Below are 20,528 nucleotides of genomic sequence, written 5' to 3' on the forward strand. Positions count from 1 at the left end.
CATTTTACCAATGAGGTATCTGAGGCACAGAGAAGTTAAGTGACTCACCCAAGGTCACACAGCAGACAAGCATGGACCTGGGATTAGAACCCAAGTCCTTCTAATTCCCGGGTTATGCTCTATCCATTAGACCACACCACTATTTTTCCTCCTACTTAAATAGTGAACCCCATGTGGGACAGGGACTGTGTCCAACCTGATAATCTTGAATCTACCCCATGCTTACCACATTGCTGAGTACATAGTAATATTTTAACAAATACTACTATTATTATTATTATTATATTTTAGGATTATCACTCCCATATCAACCTCTTCAGCTACACATACACCTCCCTAGGTAAATTTCATGGTGAGTAGCATTAAGGAACAACTACACATAGATTATACAAAATCCACCTGAGAGATATGACTTGTCACAGTTTCATTTAGTCTCTACTCATGGCATTACATCCATGATCCACAATCAGTGTCTTGAGGACCCCTTCCTCATAAGATGTTTTAGAACTGCCGTATGGAGGCATCATTGTCTACTGGAAAGATCATGGGACAAGGAGCCAGGAAACCCAGGTTCTCATCTCAGCTCTGCCACTGGACTGCTGTGTGACCTTGGATAAATTCCTTTATCTCTTTTGGTCTCAGTTTTCTCATCTCTAAATGGGGATAAGATGCCTGCTCTCTCTACCTCCTCGATTGTGAACCTTGTGTGGTATGGAGTTCGAGTCCAATCTGATGATCCTTGAATCTCAGTATTTGGTACCTAATTAGCACTTAATAAATATTAACTATGAATAAAAGGGTCAACCTAGAAAGTTTTCTGCCCTACTTTTCTTTTTGTTACATTAGTTGTGAAAGTAGTTAAAAAGGCTGAGATTTTAGAGACCTCCATAGGTCTTTCTGAATTTTGTTAAATTGGGGTGTAGTTGTTTTTGTTTTCCTTTGGTGAGTGTATGACAAGTCAATGTGGCCATTGTCAATTCTTGTTGCAGGATAAAAACTGGAGATAGAAACAAGTTCCTCGGAAAATAGGTTCAGGTAATCTCTGAACTAATGAGTTTGCCAGTTGCAAACAGGTGTAACCAGTCTTACCACCCAAATGATGCAAACTTTAGAGTCTATCAGTCTAAAAATCTGGGAAACTAAAATTTACTGGACAATTCATTGTCAACAGAAATGTGTTGATTGGATACTATCTTCTCTGATCAAAATATATCATATATAAAAACTATGGCTTTCTTTTTTCCCTGCAGGTGATAAATCTGTCTTTGTCTACATTTATTTTACCTGTTTTAACCCCTCTTTGACTCTACTTTGCTGCCACAATTATTTTTCTAGCCAAAAAATGATTTCTTCTTTACATATCTCTCAATATCACTTTGGCACAGGCCAGGAGTGTGACTAAAAATATCTAGGAGCAATTCTTTCTTTTATAGGGTCTTTTTAATTCCTCAAAACCTTCCCCCACGAAAAAAACCAAACCAAAAAACAACAAAAAAACCCTCTCTTCATCTTTACTGATTGTGAGCAGAAAAGCTAAGAATTGCTATAAAATTAAAGACTCATATGCTTCAATCCCATAATAGCCCCTCTAGACTATTAAACTCACTATGGGCAGGTAGCGTGTCTACCAACTCTGTTGTATTGTACTCTCCCAAGTGTTTAGTACAGTGCTCTGCACGTAGTAAATGCTCAATAAATACCATTGATGATGATGATGTGTTTGACAAATTTTTATCAGTGTTTATAAATCTGAATGGATCAACCCACAGAAACTTAAATGTGAAGAGAACATTTTAGACTTGTAAGACTTCATCAGTGTAAATATCATGCTTAATATTGTTAAGATGTTAACAAAGTTGAGGATGTTAACTGTTTCCACACTCTGATTTCTTGCCACTCTTTGAAAAGATCACCTTCAAAGTGATCTTTTAATTCATTTTGACATAATACACTGGGAAGATTTCATTAATCTATTGTATTCCAATCAATTAATTGATGATGATGATGGTATTTACTAAGTGTTAATTATGAGTCAAGCACTGGTCTAAGTGCTGGGGAAGACACAAGCTAATTAGGTTGGACACAGTTCTTGTTCATTCAGTCATATTTATTGAGTGCTTACTGTGTGCAGAGCATTGTACTAAGTGCTTGGAAAGTACAATACAGTAATAAAGAGAGACAGTCCCTGCCCACAACGGGCTCACAGTCTATGGGGCCCACAGTCTTGGTCCCCTTTTTACAGATGAGGCAATTAAGGCAGAGAGAAATGGAATGACTTACCCAAGGTCACACAGCAGACAGGTAGCAGAGCCGGGATTAGAACCCAGGCCCTACTGAATCCCAGGCCCGTGCTCTATCCAGTATGCCATGATCTGCCTATGAATTTTGGAAGGATTTAAAAATACAATTTGAAGTAAATAGCATACTCTACCTGGCCTTAATTGGGAGTCATTCTAGGATCTAACCCAAGGCTGACCATTGACTCAACATAGAGCTTTGCTCAAATCTTTAAATCTCCGGGTGAGTCAGTCTACCTACTGGGAAAATGATGCAGTAATACAGAGCCAGTGCTTTCCAAACGATGACTAAAGTAACTAAGGAAAACACAGTCTCTACCACTCATTCACCTAGCATAAGAAGGTAACAGTGCTCCAGGTTTGGGGAACTACTACTAGTTCCTCACAAAGTCTAACTTGTTCTTCCTATGTGTTGTGGTACGTGCAGAAGCAGCGTGGCCTAGTGGATAAAGCACGGGCCTAGGACTCAGAGGGATGTGGGTTCTAATTCCGCCTCTGCCACTTGTCTGCTGTGTGACTTTAGGCAAGTCACTTAACCTCTCTGTGCCTCAGTTACCTCATCTATAAAAATGGGGAATCAGACTCTGAGCCTCATGTGGGAGAGGGACTGTGTTCAACCTGAGAAGCTTATATTTACCCAGCATTGAGTACAGTGCTTGACACTTAGTAAGCGCTTAACAAATACCACCATTATTATTAGTAGTAATGATAAAAAACATTTTAAAAAACTTGCAATGGGCTACACCCTTGAAAGGGGTTCATTAACAACCTCTTAACCCTCTGTTAAAATGGATGCATAGGTGAGCCGAGAGTCATGAAGAAGGTGCTGTTCTCCCAGGCCATCAGCAACCCCACCCTGAAAATACTACAACCTCTCTTGTAATTGCTGGAGAAGGAAGAGGAATGCATGTAGAGGGTGAAAAGAAGAGGTAAACTCACATTTCCAGTCCCATCACCACCCAACTACTCACCCCATTGCTGCCAACCGAGGATATTGGTGGTGGGGGAAAAAGTACCAGAGTTGGTGGGAAGGTGCAGGACCAGGATAATAATAATAATAATAATAATTGTGGTGTTTGTTAAGTGCTTACTATGTGCCAGGCATTGTACCAAACACTGGGATGGATACAACCAAATTGGGTTGGACACAGTCCCTGTCCCACGTAGGGCTCACAGTCTCAATTCCCATTTTACACATGAGGTAACTGAGGCACAGAGAAGTGAAGTGACTTGCCCAAGGTTATGCAGCAGGCGATACGATTGATTGATAATCTTTATAGCTGAAGAAACCAGGAAGTGGCTCCTTCAGACATGTTGGGAAACCAGAGGAAACATTGTCCTTTAAAAGACCACAAAAATGATTCCTCCCAAATTTTTGAAAAATGCTTGCCTAGCACTTCTTGGTATTATTCGTTCATTCATTCATTCATTCAATCGTATTTATTAAGCACTTACTATGTGCAGAACACTGTACTAAGTGCTTGGGATCAAGAATTTTATGAACACTGATTAGCAGTTTCTCTCTGGGGAAGTTGATCAGTATTTATCAATCTTCTTTTCCCAATGAGACCTATTTGGCAGAACTTTTTAGACAGTACAATTTTAATTTTTCACAGTGGCAATCCTCGGCACAATTCTACTCTTCACTGATCGTGGTGGTCTGATAGAGAATTCTCAAATAACAGTCGTGAGAAGCCATCTATTGAAGTAGTACTAAAGTATCTATTGACAATAGTGCGCAAGCGCTCAGCTAAAGATGTTTGCCTAGAAATGTTGGCAGAAAATGAGATTTAATTTGGAATATTCCAAATTAGACACCTGAAAGGATAATACATTTAGGCAGTGGAAAAAAACAGACAAGAAGAAGAATAGGTTCTTCTATATTCTGGTGTCCTTTGCATATAGTTAATTTGGCCTACTTATTTGTAGGACCAATTATCCTAGAAGCAGCTTGGCCTAGTGGAAAGAGCATGGGCCTGGTAATCAGAGGACCTGGTTCTTATCCCGGCTCTGCGACTTTTGTACTGTGTGACCTTGGGCAAACCACTGAACTTCTCTGTGCCTCAGTTATCTCAGCTGTAAAATGGGGATTAAATCATCCTCCCTCCATTTAGACTGAGTTTTATGTGGGACAGGGACTGTGACAAACCTGATTATCTTGTATCAACCCCAACGTTTTGAACAGTGCTTGATACATAGTGCTTTAATAATAATAATAATAATAATAATGACATTTGTTAAGAGCTTACTATGTGCAAATCACTGTTCTAAGTGCTGGGGGGGTGGGTGGATACAAGGTGATCAGGTTGTCCAAACGTGGGGCTCACAGTCTTAATCCCCATTTTACAGATGAGGTAATTGAGGCACAGAGAAGTTAAGTGACTTGCCCAAAGTCACACAGCTGACAAGTGGCGGAGTTGGGATTAGAACCCATGACTTCTGGCTCCCAAGCCCGTGCTCTGAGCCATTCCTTGCCTGTCCATCTCCATCCTGGATCACCCCCATTGTCCTCTCCCTCAGTCAATCAATCAATGGTATTTATTGAGAACTTACTGTGTGCAGAGCATGGTACTAATCAGTTGGGAGCGAACAGTATAACAGAGTTGATAGACAAGTCCCCGGCCCACAATGCCACTTCTGTGTTCATGCAGCTAAGCACTCTTGGAAAAAATCCAAAAACTAATATGATTTAATCCACTACAAATTCTCACTCTCACCCTATAGCTCTGCCCTTACTGTGGCAAGACAACACGATTGTTATTAATTCCCTTGCCCATAATCTGCACCAACTGTTTTAAAGCTTTCAACTCCCTCCTTAAGTCCCTTCCTTCTTCCTCCCTAATAATTGCAAACGTTGCAAGGTATTTAATTGGACTCAAACTGTCCCCTTTCTTACCTGTGCTTTCTTCCCACTTTGCCAACCTCCTCCTCCTCAGTCATCAGACAGGAGGGGCCATCCCTCCTTGGTGTGCAAAAGTGAGACTTTCCATTAAATGCAGGTACCTTGGGGGAAGAAGATATGCGTTCTTCTTCCTGTTGTACTCTCCCAAATATGTAATACAGTGTTTCACACTCCATAGGAACTCAATGAATAACCATGACTGATTGATTGACTTATTAAAAAAGGGTTAGGGACTGGGACAGAGAGGACTGGGAACAGGAATTTATCTTCTTCATTACTCTAACTTCCTGTTTTTCCATACACTACCTCAGTCACTTTCAGTGAAAATCTTCAATGAAAACATAATAAAATGATCCTTGAAGTCTTACTTGAAAGCAGCATGAAAGGGAAAGTTTCTTAGATATTCTTTTTAACTGGATTGTTTTTGGTCCAGCATTCAGCAGTATATTCTAGACGTTTGTGAAATTTTGTATCATCTTGTGTGTGTTCAGGACTGGGATTTGTTCCAGGTTCCTAAAAATGATCTGAGGGTAATGCATTATTTGTTAAGAAAATCATTTCCCTATATTATAGATGCTGATTTTTCCTTGTGAATGGGTGGGAGTGAGGGGATCGGGGTAGAATGGGAGCAGGGATTTTAGGGGAAAGAGGTCTGAGAGAAAACAGGCGTCCAGGAGGTATTAGGCTGTAAAGGCCCAATATGGGGTTATTTCAGCTCAGATCAGAGACTTTCAGGTTTGGCAGATATCTGGGATGAGGAAGTCTGGTAGTCCAGTTTAAAAAATTGTGGGGTCCATCATCCCCATCACCTTTTTGCAGAATGGTCATCTGTGGGATGAAGCCTGGAAAGAGAGAGGCTTCAAGGAGCTAATAGGCCAGAAAATCCCCATTTTGGGTCTTTTAAGACCTGACTAAAAATCTCAGGCTTCATCAGAGACTTGGGATAAGCAAGTTTAGGAGTCTAGCTTAAAAAGCGTGGGGTCGATTGCCAATACGACCACTGGGGTCTGGGCACCTATGTCCTAAATTATGACTTAAGTAAACATTTCTCTCATGATTTTTGAATGTCTCAGTTTTGCCAGGTCACTATGAAACTAGATAAGAGAGATTGAAAAGTGCATGTGTGTGTGTGTATTATATATATAATATATATATATATACAGATATATCTATATCTGTGTGTATATATATGTATATACACACAGATATAGATGTGTCTTAGAAAAATCTAGGAGATCCTCTAGACTGCATGCTCCTTGTGGGCAGAAACATGCCCACCAACTCGTATTGTAGTCTCCCAAATGCTTGGTATAGTGCTTTCTCTGCCCACAGTAAGTGCTCAATAAGTACCAGTGATTCATTCATTCAATCCTATTTACTGAGCACTGACTGTGTGCAGCGCACTGTACTAAGTGCATGGGAAAGTGCAATATGACAATAATCAGTGACATTCCCTGCCCTCAACAGTCTAGAAGGGGGAAACAATCCGCCAGAAATAGGTTAGAGGCGGCAGACTGCTGGAAGTTCCTTCTATCTTCAAGTCAAGTATAATCCTGGTTCCAGGAAAGAATATGGAAAGGAGGGGATGAAGGCTCTTATTAATAATAGTTGTGGTATTTAAGCATTTACTATGTCCAGGCACTTGTACTAAGCATTGGGATAGATACGATATTAGCAGATCAGACTAAAGTCTCTGTCCCACATGGGGATCACTGTTTTCCAGATAGACACTTTTGTAGCATCCTTTCAGGTATTTAGTCTTCATCACATTCTTCTTCTAAAATGGCAGATATAATGAAGTATTCCTCATCTTGTTTTACCTTTTCTCCTTTTCTTTTCACTACTAAGGATATGCCCATTCCCCCCACTCTCCCTCCACCCCCAAATGAGAAAGTTTTATACTCTTGTCAGTGACTTTCTTCAATCACTTTTCAAGTTCCTTCTAATTGAGATTGGGCAAGGCAGAAAAGCAATTCAGTTCCTACTCAGGGTAAGGACTGGCTCTTAAATGACAGGTGGTTGGCCCAGCCCCTACCTAATGAATGATGGGCAGAACCAAAAGGACAATTCTTCGTTTACTTCAGTAATTGCAGGAGTTTTGAGAGCTCCAGATTCCAAAAGCAGACAGTTGGGGTCCATCTGTCACCAGCTGCTTGTTTTGGTGTGTGAGTGGGATCAGGGGGTGAAGCATTTGACTTCTCCAGTGCCCATTTTGAAGGGAAAAGAAGCCAGTTCATCACAGGTCTTCCCCTCCCTGTACAAAAATCTGACTTGAGGCCAAAGAAGCATCCTTACCACATTTTCAACCAGTAAACCAGAAATTCCCTAATTCCCTGACTAATTCATATTTTCATGCGCTTAACATGTTCAGGCATTGCCTGGCTAAACAGAACCACATTCACATTCTCCTTTTCCTTCCCGTGAGGAATTTGAAGCTTGGGAGGTTGACGCATTACAGTGTTCTGACATTTTTTTCCCCAGAGTGACAGCTGATGTGTTCCTAGTTACTGTTGAAGGTAGCTGGCTAAATAGCTCCTGCTCATTGCCTTTTGCTCCTGGGGCTTTAGGAACAGCTTGTTCTAACAGCTGCAGGCCATCAAGTGAACCTCCCCTCATTCACATAAATGGGCCCCACCATTAGCGGGATAAAAATTTTAATATACTCCCAGCTAGAACATTAAATAGGACAAAAACAAAGAAATATAGTGGATCTCCTTCCTTGCACTTCCAGCCAAGTTTTCATTTCCAAACCCCACTCTCTCTGACCTTACCAAAACTACCAGATTTGAGTCCCAACAAATTTCTGAAGTTATTTTGGAGTACAAGTCTCCATGATATGAGAATTGCCCAAGTAGCTAAATGTAGTTAAATTACTTGTTACGTATTAGTGTGACTTCACACCTATTGCTAAGAAAGCTATTGCCTTTAGGTTATTTTAGACCTGGACATGTTTTCCTTAATCAATGGTATTGATCAAGCACTTAGTATGTGCAGAGCAATGAACTAAAGGCTTGGGAGAGTACCGTACAACAGAATTAGCGGCACTGTTCCCTGCCCTTAGTTAGTAACAAATTAAATCCACAATGATAATAGAGCAGACTGATGAATGTGAGTCAGAGGTCATGGGTTTTAATCCCGGTTCTGCCCCTTGTCTGCAGTGTGACCTTGGGCAAGTCACTTCACTACTCTGTGCCTCGGTTATCTCATCTGTAAAATGGGGATTGAGAGTGTGAGCCCCACATGGGACAATCTAATTACTTTGTATTTGACCCAGTGCTTAGAATAGTGCTTGGCACATAGTAAGTGCTTAACAAATACCATTATTATTATTATTATTATTATTTTATAGAGTCAGTACTAGCTGTGAATTAAGTATTAAGCTGTGGATCTGATATTGAATGCTCCATGAGGTTTGATGGGACATCATTATTTTGCATTATGTGCATGGCCAATTAAGTGAAATCCAAAGTGTTCCTGGTTCAGCAAAATGAAATGGTTTTAGACTTTAAACAAAGTCTATCCTGTTTAGAGTTCATTCTCATACTGTTGTGAAGTGAAAGTGGAGCAGGCCTTAACAGTTTCACTCATTCAGTCATATTTATTGAGCACTTACTGTGTGCAGAGCACTGTACTAAGTGCTTGGGAAGCACAAGTTGGCAACGTATAGAGACGGTCCCTACCCAACAATGAGCTCACAGTCTAGAAGACGGTAAAATAACTTGGAATTTATGGGCCCGTGTCTAGGGTTTGGGTTAGGGTGGAGCACACGGACCCTTCTTCTAGTAATAGTTCCTGGTTTAATTTCTGATAATTATTACAAGATGCAAACCCTGTTTGCATTTAAGCAAGCGGAATCATGATTCATCTGACTAAAACAACTGGACATTGACATCTCCAACTTTCCAATTTCTTGTGTTACCTATGGAAAATTCCTCTGTGTCTAGCTTTTCCCATCTGAAAACAGAGACAATATCATTGGTGATTTACCTAATCTTGAAGGTTAATATATGCCTGTAGTAGGCAATACACTGTTGCTGTAGCTGCTGCTGATGCAACATTCTACCGAACTGGTTAATAAAAAAAAACCAAAAAAGAAGTTGCTTTTTATCTACTTTATTGACCCAAAACAAAGGTTGCCCTTCTGTGCTTGCAGTAATACTTCAAAGATCTGTGTGCCTGTATTTTTGTTATTCCAAAAAAAAGACAAGCAATATGTATGACCGCAGGCAGAGCATAAACTTAAAATGAAAGCTTGCTAAATATTCAAATCTGTTGATTTTCAGCCTTTCCCTAACTGTGGCAAATATACATGACCAGTTTATGAGCCGCCAACCTGAAATTATTGAAAGAAAAATTCAATTTATTTAAACTATTTAAATTACCAATTGTGAAAACCTGTTCAGTTCTTGGACTGTAGATGCATTGTAGTCTATAACTCACATGCCTGTTTTCTTACCCCATGACCACATAAACTAAATCAGTTATTAGAAATTATCCCATGGCTCTTGATTTTATCTGCTGGGGGTCAGTGGCTGGAACCCGTCTTGTGATGGGGTGGGGGTGGGGAAGAGAGATCTTCAAATCCCAGGGGATCCATTTCTAGCTCTGGAGGTGCTGTTCTTTACAGCTCTGAAAATAACCCTGTAAGGGCCACAGGCCCTTGGTAGTCCTTGCACCTGTACTGCTGTTTTCTTTTTTCATCATGTTTCTTCTTAAGATATCACGCTCCGATTTATTGTTCCACAATTGTCACACAGTTATCCAGTGTTTTGCAGATCAAATTTGAAGACCACTGAATAGTGTCTCTTTTCGAATCAGGTTGTCCAGCACATGGAACAGATTGGTACAACATTGCTTGTAGTCAGAACAATACTCAGAAAATTATGTTAACAAGTAGTACAGTAGGCGATAAGGTACTCAACATTCATGATCAAAAGAGTTCCCATCCTAAATGATGTGAAAAGGATAATTGCAGTTGAAGTGTACATTTGGTAGCTGTCCATTAGATTTGGAAACAACATGAAGACAAGGACTGTGTCTCTTTCTTCCTCTGCATCCAGAAGGCATTCAGTAAATGTGGTTTGCTAAAATACCGACACCTTCCTCTCCATTAGAGTGTAAGGTCCTTTTGGACAAGGAATAAGTCACTTCTCTCTGCTGGATTTTCCTAAATGTTTAGTGTAGCACATTGCACCCAGCAGGCACTTAATCATTACTATTACTACTGCTATCAGTCAATCAATGATATTCGTTGAGCACTTATTCTGGGCAGAGCACTGGACGAGGTGCTTGGGAGAGTACATTACAACAGAGTTGGTAGAAACGTTCCCTGTCCCCAGCCGCACATTCTAGAGAAGACAGACATTAAAATAAATTGTTCTTACGTACATAAATGCCATGGGGCTGAAGGTGGGGTGGATATGGTCTTAAATGGTGCAGATTAAGTGCATAGGCAATGCAGAATGGAGAGGGAGTGGGGGAAATGAGAGGGGAAACGAGGGTTTAGTTGAGGAAGGCCCCTTGGAGGAGGTGTGATTTTAAGAGAAGCAGCGTGGCTTAGAGGAAAGAGCCTGGGCTTGGGAGTCAGAAATCATGGGTTCTAATCCCGCTCTGTCACTTGTCAGCTGTGTGACTTTGGGCAAGTCACTTCACTTCTCTGGGCCTCAGTTCCCTCATCTGGAAACTGGGGATTAAGACTGTGAGCCCCGTGTGGGACAACCTGATTACCTTGTATCCCCCAGTGCTTAGAACAGTGCTTGGCACATAGTAAGCGCTTAACAAATGCCATCAGTATTATTATTATTAATAGGACTTTGAAGGTGGGGAGAGTGATAGTCTGTTGTGCATGGAGGAGGAGGGAATTCCAGAGTAGAAGGAGGACATGGGCAGGGGGTCCACGGCAAGATAGATAAAAATGAGGTACAATGAGGTGGTTGTGTTAGAGGAACAAAATGTGTGGACTGGGATTTAGTAGGAAATCAGGGAAGTAAGGTAGGAGGTACGGACTGACTGACTAGAGTGCGCATCTTGGTTTCTTCTACCCAGGGAGAAAGCAATTGAAAATATAAATGTGAAAGACCACTATAAATTGATGGAGTTATGAAGCCAAGAGAAGGAAAAAATATCATCCAGAACTGAAATCCTAATTATTAGGTTTGTCCATTTTTCCAATTTTAAAGATGGGCCTAAATATTCCCAGACCCTTTCAGGGACTTGTCCTTCAGTAGTCCTCAAAAACAATGTCTTAGTGACTGGTCTTCAAAATGTTGAGAGGGTAATCAAATCAAATGTAGGGTTACATACTGAATGTTTCAGACTTTTGGGGCAAGGATGTTTAGCTCTGAAATGTTTGCAGTTTTGAGAGAAGACAGTGGCATTTTAGTTCTGGGAGTGATTTTGAGTTTAGAAATGATTTCTGATGGACCTTTCAGATGTATGATGTAATAGTTAAAAGATTAGAAAATCATGTTTTCTTGTGCTCTCGATGGTTGACGTAATTCTCCAATAAGGCTGATGTGGTAGCTGTTAAATCAATCAATGGTATTATGTGCACAGCAATCAGTCAGTTGTATTTATTGAGCGCTTACGGCATGGAGAGCACTGTATTAAGCACTTGGGAAAGTACAATATTACAATAAACAGACAAAATCCCTGCCTACATTAAGCTTACAGTCTACAGCACTGTACTAGGCGCTTGGGAAAGTACAATACAAGAGAGTTGATAGATATGATCCCTGTGTTGTCTGTATATATGCATATATGTTTGTACATATTTATTACTCTATTTCACTTGTACATATTTATTCTATTTTATTTTGTTAATATGTTTTGTTTTGTTTGTCTCCCCCTTCTAGACTGTGAGCCCGCTGTTGGGTAGGGACCGTCTCTATATGTTGCCAACTTGTACTTCCCAAGCGCTTAGTACAGTGCTCTGCAAACAGTAAGTGCTCAATAAATACGATTGAATGAATGAATGATTAGAGATAGACTAGGTAGTTAGGTGACTTCAGAAACAGAAGTAAATGAGTTTATTAAGCTACCCAAGGCTTGTAACATATCATTCTTCCTCTTCACCTAAAATTAATATTGGAGTTTTACAGTGAGTCATATTTACTAATGGGACTCTTCTCCATTTAAATTATAATCTGGCGCCTGGCATCAGAGTTCTCAGCAGAGAATGATTTTAATGTAAGGAAAATTGATCAAGATTTAGACTACACATGGTGACAAGAAATGAGGAAGAGTCAAATTCAATCAATCAGTGATCAATCAGTAGTATTAATTTCTCTCTTTTACTTACTGTCTCTTCTGTTCCTTCAGTTTTTCTTTTCCTTGCACTTTTTTTCTTATTTTTGTTACAGTCCTTTTTCCAGCTTGTTTGCCTCTGAGTGTTTTCGTATTTCAAATTCTGTATTTTTGCTTACCTCTTAGTACGCCACTTTATTTCTCTTGATCCAGTTGGAGGATTCTATAGAGACAACTTCTTGTTGCTGAAGGAAACCACACAGGTAACAGAAAAACTTACTAGGGGAAACAAGAGCACCCTTCACCGAATAAGATCAGTTACTTCCTATGTAGTGCTTACTATGGGGTAAAAAATATGGGAACCCCTAATATTGGTTCTTTTCTATTTTATAGAGGGCAGCAGGCTCAAGGAACAAAACTGGCCAGTTTCTCTTCTTTGGTCTATAGGAAGATATAAAGATATAAACAGATATAGGTTATCCAAGGTTTCTCAGTTTTCAGTTGCTAAATAAACAGAACGATAGCATATATAAAATGGCTCAGGTGAACCAGAACTATATTTACTGCCAAAGTGCATTACGTGGGCCTAACCTTGAATAGATTACCCATTATAGTTTACCTTTCATAATACCTTATACCCGATTATCTTTACATGTATTTTTTTCTATTTAGAGTCTAAGGAAAGTCTTATGAAACGGCCAAACCTCACACCCAAACCTCATATTCCTGCAAAGAAGTTTCAAAAACATGTTCATCTGGAAACTGACAACAGCAAAACGATCATTGCATTTAAGTGCCTACTAGGTGCTAAGCATATACTAAGAACTGGTAAAGAAACAAGATAATCAGATCAGATACTGACTCTGTCCCACAGGGGGTTCACAGCTAAAAAGGAGGGAAATCCGATATTTTGCCCCCATTTTCCAGAGACAGAAAACAGGACATTCTGGAGAATATCCACAGAGACGCTAGGAATTGGAAACGACCTGACGACCCTCGATAACAATAATAATTTTACAGAAGAGAAAACGGAGGCCCCAAGAGATGAAATGACTTTTTCCCAAGGTTATACACTGTACTAAGTGCTTGGGAGAGTACAATGTAACAGTATAATGAACACATTCCCTGCCCACAGCGAGCTTACAGTCTAGAGGATCTGCCATGGTAATAATAATAATAATAATAATGGCATTTGTTAAGCGCTATGTGCAAAGCACTGATCTAAGCGCTGGGGGGGGGATACAAGGTGATCAGGTTGCCCCACGTGGGGCTCACAGCTGTAATCCCCATTTTACAGATGAGGGAACTGAGGCTCAGAGAAGTGAAGTGACTTGCCCATGGTCTAGTGAATAGAACACAGACCTGGGAGTCGGAGGGTCTTGGGTTCTAGTCCTGACTCAACCACTTGTCGGCCATGTGACCTTGGGCAAGTCACTTAGCTTCTCTGTGCCGCAGTTTCCTCATCTGTAAAATGAGGATTAAGACTGTGAGACCTATGTGGGTCAGGGACTGTGTCCATCCCGATCTACCCCAGTGTTTAGGAGAGTGCCTGGCACATAGTAAGCAGTTATCAAATGCCATAATAATAATTATTATTATTACACAGCAGGCAAGTGGCAGACCTGGGATTAAAACCCAGATCTCCTGACTTCAGTCCTGTGCTCATTCTACTAGACCATGCCTACCACTGTTTGATTTAGTCCCATAAATTGAAATTGATGAGGAATTTGCTTTCCTTCATTCAATTGTAATTATTGAGCACTTAACCATGTGCAGAACACTGTATTAAGCACTTGGGAGCGTGTAACATAATAAACAGACCCAATAATAATAATGTTGGTATTTGTTAAGTGCTTACAAAGTGCCACATACTGTTCTAAGTGCCCTGCCTACAACGAGCTTACTGTCTAGAGGAGAAACCCAGAAGGGCTTCTAATTATGCCTGAGTGGGACTGACCATAATTTATTTTACCGTCTCCCCCCGTAAACTCCTGGGGGAGGGGATTGCATTTACTGATTCTATTATACTCTTCCAGGCACTTAGAAGAGTGCTTTACTCACATGTTAAACCAATACCGATGATTGATTTTTTTTTTTTTTTTAGGCAGAATCCATCGCTCTGAACTTGGATCTGTGCCCCACCCTCAACCCTCAACATTTATGTACATATCCGTGACTTATTTATATAAATAAATGAAGCCACAGGCCTAGCAAATTGAGCGTGGGCTTGGGAGTCAGAGGGACCTGTGTTCCATTCCCGCCTCTGCTACTTGTCTGCTGTGCGACCTTGGCTAAGTCACTTAACTTCTCTGAGCCTGAGTTCTCTGAGTTCTCTGAACTCCTTGTCTTCCCTCCCAAACCCTGCCCTCTCCCTGACTTTCCCATCACTGTTGACGGCACTACCATCCTTCCCGTCTCACAAGCCTGCAACCTTGGTGTCATCCTCGACTCCGCTCTCTCATTCACCCCTCGCATCCAAGCCGTCACCAAAACCTGCCGGTCTCAGCTCTGCAACATTGCCAGGATCCGCCCTTTCCTCTCCATCCAAACCGCTACCCTGCTTGTTCAAGCTCTCATCCTATCCCGTCTGGACTACTGTATCAGCCTCCTCTCTGGTCTCCCATCCTCCTGTCTCTCCCCACTTCAATCCATACTTCACGCCGCTGCCCGGATCGTCTTTGTCCAGAAACGCTCTGGGCTTGTTACTCCCCTCCTCAAAAATCTCCAGTGGCTACCAGTCAACCTACGCATCCTACGCAGAAACTCCTCACCTTTGGCTTCAAGGCTGTCCATCACCCCCCTCCTACCTTACCTCCCTTCTCTCCTTCTCCAGCCCAGCCCGCACCCTCCACTCCTCTGCCGCTAATCTCCTCACCTTGCCTTGTTCTCACCTGTCCCGCCGTCGACCCCCAGCCCACGTCATCCCCCTGGCCTGGAATGCCCTCCCTCCGCATATCCGCCAAGCTAGCTCTCTTCCTCCCTTCAAGGCCCTACTGAGAGCTCACCTCCTCCAGGAGGCCTTCCCAGACTAAGCCCCTTCCTTCCTCTCCCCCTCGTCCCCCTCTCCATCTCCCCCCATCTTACCTCCTTCCCTTCCCCACAGCACCTGTATATATGTATATATGTTTGTACAGATTTATTACTCTATTTTACTTGTACATATCTATTGTATTTATTTTATTTTGTTAGTATGTTTGGTTTTGTTCTCTGTCTCCCCCTTTTAGACTGTGAGCCCACTGTTGGGTAGGGACTGTCTTTGTGTGTTGCCAACTTGTCCTTCCCAAGCGCTTAGTCCAGTGCTCTGCACACAGTAAGCGCTCAATAAATACGATTGATTGATTGTTGGGTAGGGACCGTCTCTAGATGTTGCCAGCTTGGACTTCCCAAGCGCTTAGTCCAGTGCTCTGCATGCAGTGAGTGCTCAATGAGTACAATTGAATGAATGAATGAATGAATGGATGAGGTGAGTCAAAGCTCTTAGTCCAGTGCTCTGCACACAGTAAGCGCTCAATAAATACGATTGATTGATTGATTGATTGATTGATTGATTGTTGGGTAGGGGCTGTCTCTAGATGTTGCCAGCTTGGACTTCCCAGGTGCTTAGTCTAGTGCTCTGCATGCAGTGAGTGCTCAATGAGTACAATTGAATGAATGAATGAATGAATGAATGGATGAGGTGAGTCAAAGCTCTTAGTCCAGTGCTCTGCACACAGTAAGCGCTCAATAAATACGATTGATTGATTGATTGATTGATTGTTGGGTAGGGGCTGTCTCTAGATGTTGCCAGCTTGGACTTCCCAGGTGCTTAGTCTAGTGCTCTGCATGCAGTGAGCGCTCCATGAGTACAAATGAATGAATGAATGAATGAATGGATGAGGTGAGTTGAAGCGCTTAGTCCAGTGCTCTGCACACAGTAAGCGCTCAATAAATACGATTGATTGATTGATTGATTGTTGGGTAGGGACAGTCTCTAGATGTTGCCAGCTTGGACTTCCCAGGCGCTTAGTCCAGTGCTCTGCATGCAGTGAGCGCTCAATGAGTACGATTGAATGAATGAATGAATGGATGAGGTGAGTTGAAGCGCTTAGTACAGTGCTCTGCACACAGCGCTCAATAAATACGATTGATTGATTGTTGGGTAGGGACCGTCTCTAGATGTTGCCAGCTTGGACTTCCCAGGCGCTCAGTCCAGTGCTCTGCACCCAGTAAGTGCTCAATAAATACGATTGATTGATTGATTGTTGGGTAGGGACCGTCCCTAGATGTTGCCAGCTTGGACTTCCCAAGCACTCAGTCCAGTGCTCTGCACGCAGTAAGCGCTCAATAAATACGATTGATTGATTGATTGTTGGGTAGGGACCGTCTCTAGATGTTGCCAGCTTGGACTTCCCAAGCGCTCAGTCCAGTGCTTTGCACGCAGTAAGCGCTCAATAAATACGATTGATTGATTGATTGTTGGGTAGGGACCGTCTCTAGATGTTGCCAGCTTGGACTTCCCAAGCGCTCAGTCCAGTGCTCTGCACGCAGTAAGCGCTCAATAAATACGATTGATTGATTGATTGTTGGGTAGGGACCGTCTCTAGATGTTGCCAGCTTGGACTTCCCAAGCGCTCAGTCCAGTGCTCCGCACCCAGTAAGCTTTCAATAAACACGATCGATTGATTGATTAGTCCCTTCTAGACTGTGAGCCCACTGTTGGGTAGGGGCTGTCTCTACATGTTGCCAGCTTGGACTTCCCAAGCGCTCAGTGCAGTGCTCTGCACACAGGAAGCGCTCAATAAATACGATTGATTGATTGATTGATAGTCCAGTGCTCTGCACGCAGTGAGCGCCCAGTGAGTAGGGAGCGTCTCTAGATGTGGCCGACTTGTGCTTCCCAAGCGCTTAGGCCGGTGCTCTGCGCACAGGAAGCGCTCAAGAAATACGATCGAGTGAATGAGTACGATTGGATGAGTGAATGAATGAGTACGATTGATTGAATGAATGAATGAGTACGATTGAATGAATGAATGGATGGGTGAGGTGAGTCGCTGAGGCTCGCGGGGGGCGGCCGGTGGTGCGCAGGCGCCGTGGCGGGCGGGGAGCGTGGGGGACGCCCCCCGCGCGCTGCACGCGCGCACGCGCACACACGGGCACGCGCACACGCACGCGCGCACACACACACGCACGCGCGCACACACGCCCCCCCCCGGCTCGCGGGAGCGCGATTGGAGCACCGGCGGGGGCGCGCCCAGGCGCGCGCGGGCGGATCCTGCTCGCTCCCGACGCGGCCGCGGCTGAGGGAGCCACAGCGCCGGCCCGGCTCAGCCCCCCGTTGGACGCCGACCTGAGGAGCCGGTAGGGAGGGATGGAGGGATGGAGGGAGGGATCATCATCATCAATCGTATTTATTGAGCGCTTATTATGTGCAGAGCACTGTACTAAGCGCTTGGGAAGTCCAAATCGGCAACATCCAGAGACAGTCCCTCCCCAACAGCGGGCTCACAGTCTAGAAGGGGGAGACAGAGAACAAAACCAAACATACTGACAAAATAAAATAAATAGAATAGATATGTACCAGTAAAATAAATAGAGTAATAAATATGTACAAACATATATACAGGGGCTGTGGGGAAGGGAAGGAGGTAAGATGGAGGGGGAGAGGAAGGAAGGGGCTCAGTGTGGGAAGGCCTCCTGGAGGAGGTGAGCTCTCAGCAGGGCCTTGAAAAACATCTATACAGGTGCTGTGGGGAAGGGAAGGAGGTAAGATGGGGGGGTGGAGAGGGGGAGGAGGGGGAGAGGAAGGAAGGGGCTCAGTCTGGGAAGGCCTCCTGGAGGAGGGGAGCTCTCAGCAGGGCCTTGAAAAACATCTATACAGGTGCTGTGGGGAAGGGAAGGAGGTAAGATGGGGGGGGATGGAGAGGGGGACGAGGGGGAGAGGAAGGAAGGGGCTCAGTCTGGGAAGGCCTCCTGGAGGAGGTGAGCTCTCAGCAGGGCCTTGAAAAATATCTATACAGGTGCTGTGGGGAAGGGAAGGAGGTAAGATGGGGGGATGGAGAGGGGGGCGAGGGGGGGAGGAAGGAAGGGGCTCAGTCTGGGAAGGCCTCCTGGAGGAGGTGAGCTCTCAGCAGGGCCTTGAAAAATATCTATACAGGTGCTGTGGGGAAGGGAAGGAGGTAAGATGGGGGGGAATGGAGAGGGGGACGAGGGGGAGAGGAAGGAAGGGGCTCAGTCTGGGAAGGCCTCCTGGAGGAGGGGAGCTCTCAGCAGGGCCTTGAAGGGAGGAAGAGAGCGAGCTTGGCGGAGGGGCAGAGGGAGGGCATTCCAGGCCCGGGGGAGGACGTGGGCGTGTATTGATTTTATTTTGTTAGTATGCTTGGTTTTGTTCTCTGTCCCCCCCTTGTAGACTGTGAGCCCGCTGGTGGGTAGGGACCGTCTCTAGATGTTGCCAATTTGGACTTCCCAAGCGCTTAGTCCAGTGCTCTGCACACAGTAAGCGCTCAGTAAATACGATTGATGATGATGATGATGATAGTAAGCGCTCAATAAATACGATTGATGATGATGATGATGATAGTAAGCGCTCAATAAATACGATTGATGATGATGATGGGCCGGGGGTCGATGGCGGGACAGGCGAGAACGATGGAGGGCGGCGGCGGCTGTTTCTCTCTTTCTTTCTTTCTTTCTTTCTCTGTGTGTGTGTGTGTGTGTGTGTGTGTCTCCCGTCCCTGGGCCCCGCGCCCCCCTTAGCCCCCCACCGCGTCTGGGGAATGGCGATGGCGGCGGTGGCGTCTCCCTGGGAGCCCCCAACGACTTTGTGTGTGTGTGTGTGTGGGCGCCGGCCCTCGGGAACCCGCCCCCTCACACCCGCCGCGGGCGGGGGAGGGGCCCTGCTACAATCAATCAATCAATCAATCAATCGTCCTTATCGAGCGCTGGCTGTGTGCAGAGCACTGGACTAAGCGCTTGGGAAGGACAAGTTGGCAACGTCTAGAGACGGTCCCTACCCAACAGCGGGCTCACAGTCTGGAAGGGGGAGACGGAGAACAAAACCAAACATATTAACAAAATAGAATAGATATGTACAAGTAAAATAAAGAAATAAATAGAGTAATAAAGATGCCTTTTCCCCAGGGAAGGGGGTTTTCCCTCGGCCCATCCGCCAAGCTCGCTCTCTTCCTCCCTTCAAGGCCCTACTGAGAGCTCACCTCCTCCAGGAGGCCTTCCCACACTCAGCCCCTTCCTTCCTCTCCCCCTCGTCCCCCCCTCCATCTTACCTCCTTCCCTTCTCCACAGCACCTGTATATATGTTTGTACATATTTGTTACTCTATTTATCTTGTACATATCTATTCTATTTATTTTATTTTGTTAGTATGTTTGGTTTTGTTGTCTGTCTCCTCCTTCTAGACTGTGACCCCACTGTTGGGTAGGGACTGTCTCTACCCAACTTGTATATATATATATATGTATGTATATATGTTTGTACATATTTATTACTCTATTTATCTTGTACATATCTATTCTATTTATTTTGTTTTGTTAGTATGTTTGGTTTTGTTCTCTGTCTCCCACTTTTAGACTGTGAGCCCGCTGTTGGGTAGGGACTGTCTCTACCCAACTTGTGTGTATATATATATATGTATGTATGTATATGTGTTTGTGCATATTTATTACTCTATTTATCTTGTACATACCTATTCTATTTATTTTATTTTGTTAGTATGTTTGGTTTTGTTCTCTGTCTCCCCCTTCTAGACTGTGAGCCCACTGTTGGGTAGGGACTGTCTCTACCCAACTTGTGTGTATATATATATATATATATATATATATATATATATATATATATATGTAAATATGTTTGTACATATTTATTACTCTATTTTACTTGTACTTGTCTATTCTATTTATTTTATTTTGTTAGTATGTTTGGTTTTGTTGTCTGTCTCCCCCCTCTAGACTGTGAGCCCGCTGTTGGGTAGGGACTGTCTTTACCCAACTTGTATATATATATATTTGTACATATTTATTACTCTATTTATTTATTTTACTTGTACATATCTATTCTATGTATTTTATTTTGTTAGTATGTTTGGTTTTGTT

General features: G+C 43.2%; 1 protein-coding gene across 2 annotated transcripts in view; it reads left to right on the plus strand.

The window, feature by feature from the left end:
* The first annotated feature begins 17,715 nt into the window (after positions 1–17,715).
* Positions 17,716–20,528, plus strand: part of RALGPS2 (Ral GEF with PH domain and SH3 binding motif 2) — a 140,929-nt gene continuing 138,116 nt past the window's right edge. For both annotated transcript variants that reach the window (XM_038757532.1, XM_038757533.1), the window contains exon 1: positions 17,716–17,781. The gene's annotated coding sequence lies outside the window, so the exon portion shown is untranslated. The remainder of the gene's footprint in view (positions 17,782–20,528) is intronic.

The sequence above is a fragment of the Tachyglossus aculeatus genome, chromosome 16 (genome assembly GCF_015852505.1).
Source record: "Tachyglossus aculeatus isolate mTacAcu1 chromosome 16, mTacAcu1.pri, whole genome shotgun sequence".
NCBI classification, from domain to species: domain Eukaryota; kingdom Metazoa; phylum Chordata; class Mammalia; order Monotremata; family Tachyglossidae; genus Tachyglossus; species Tachyglossus aculeatus.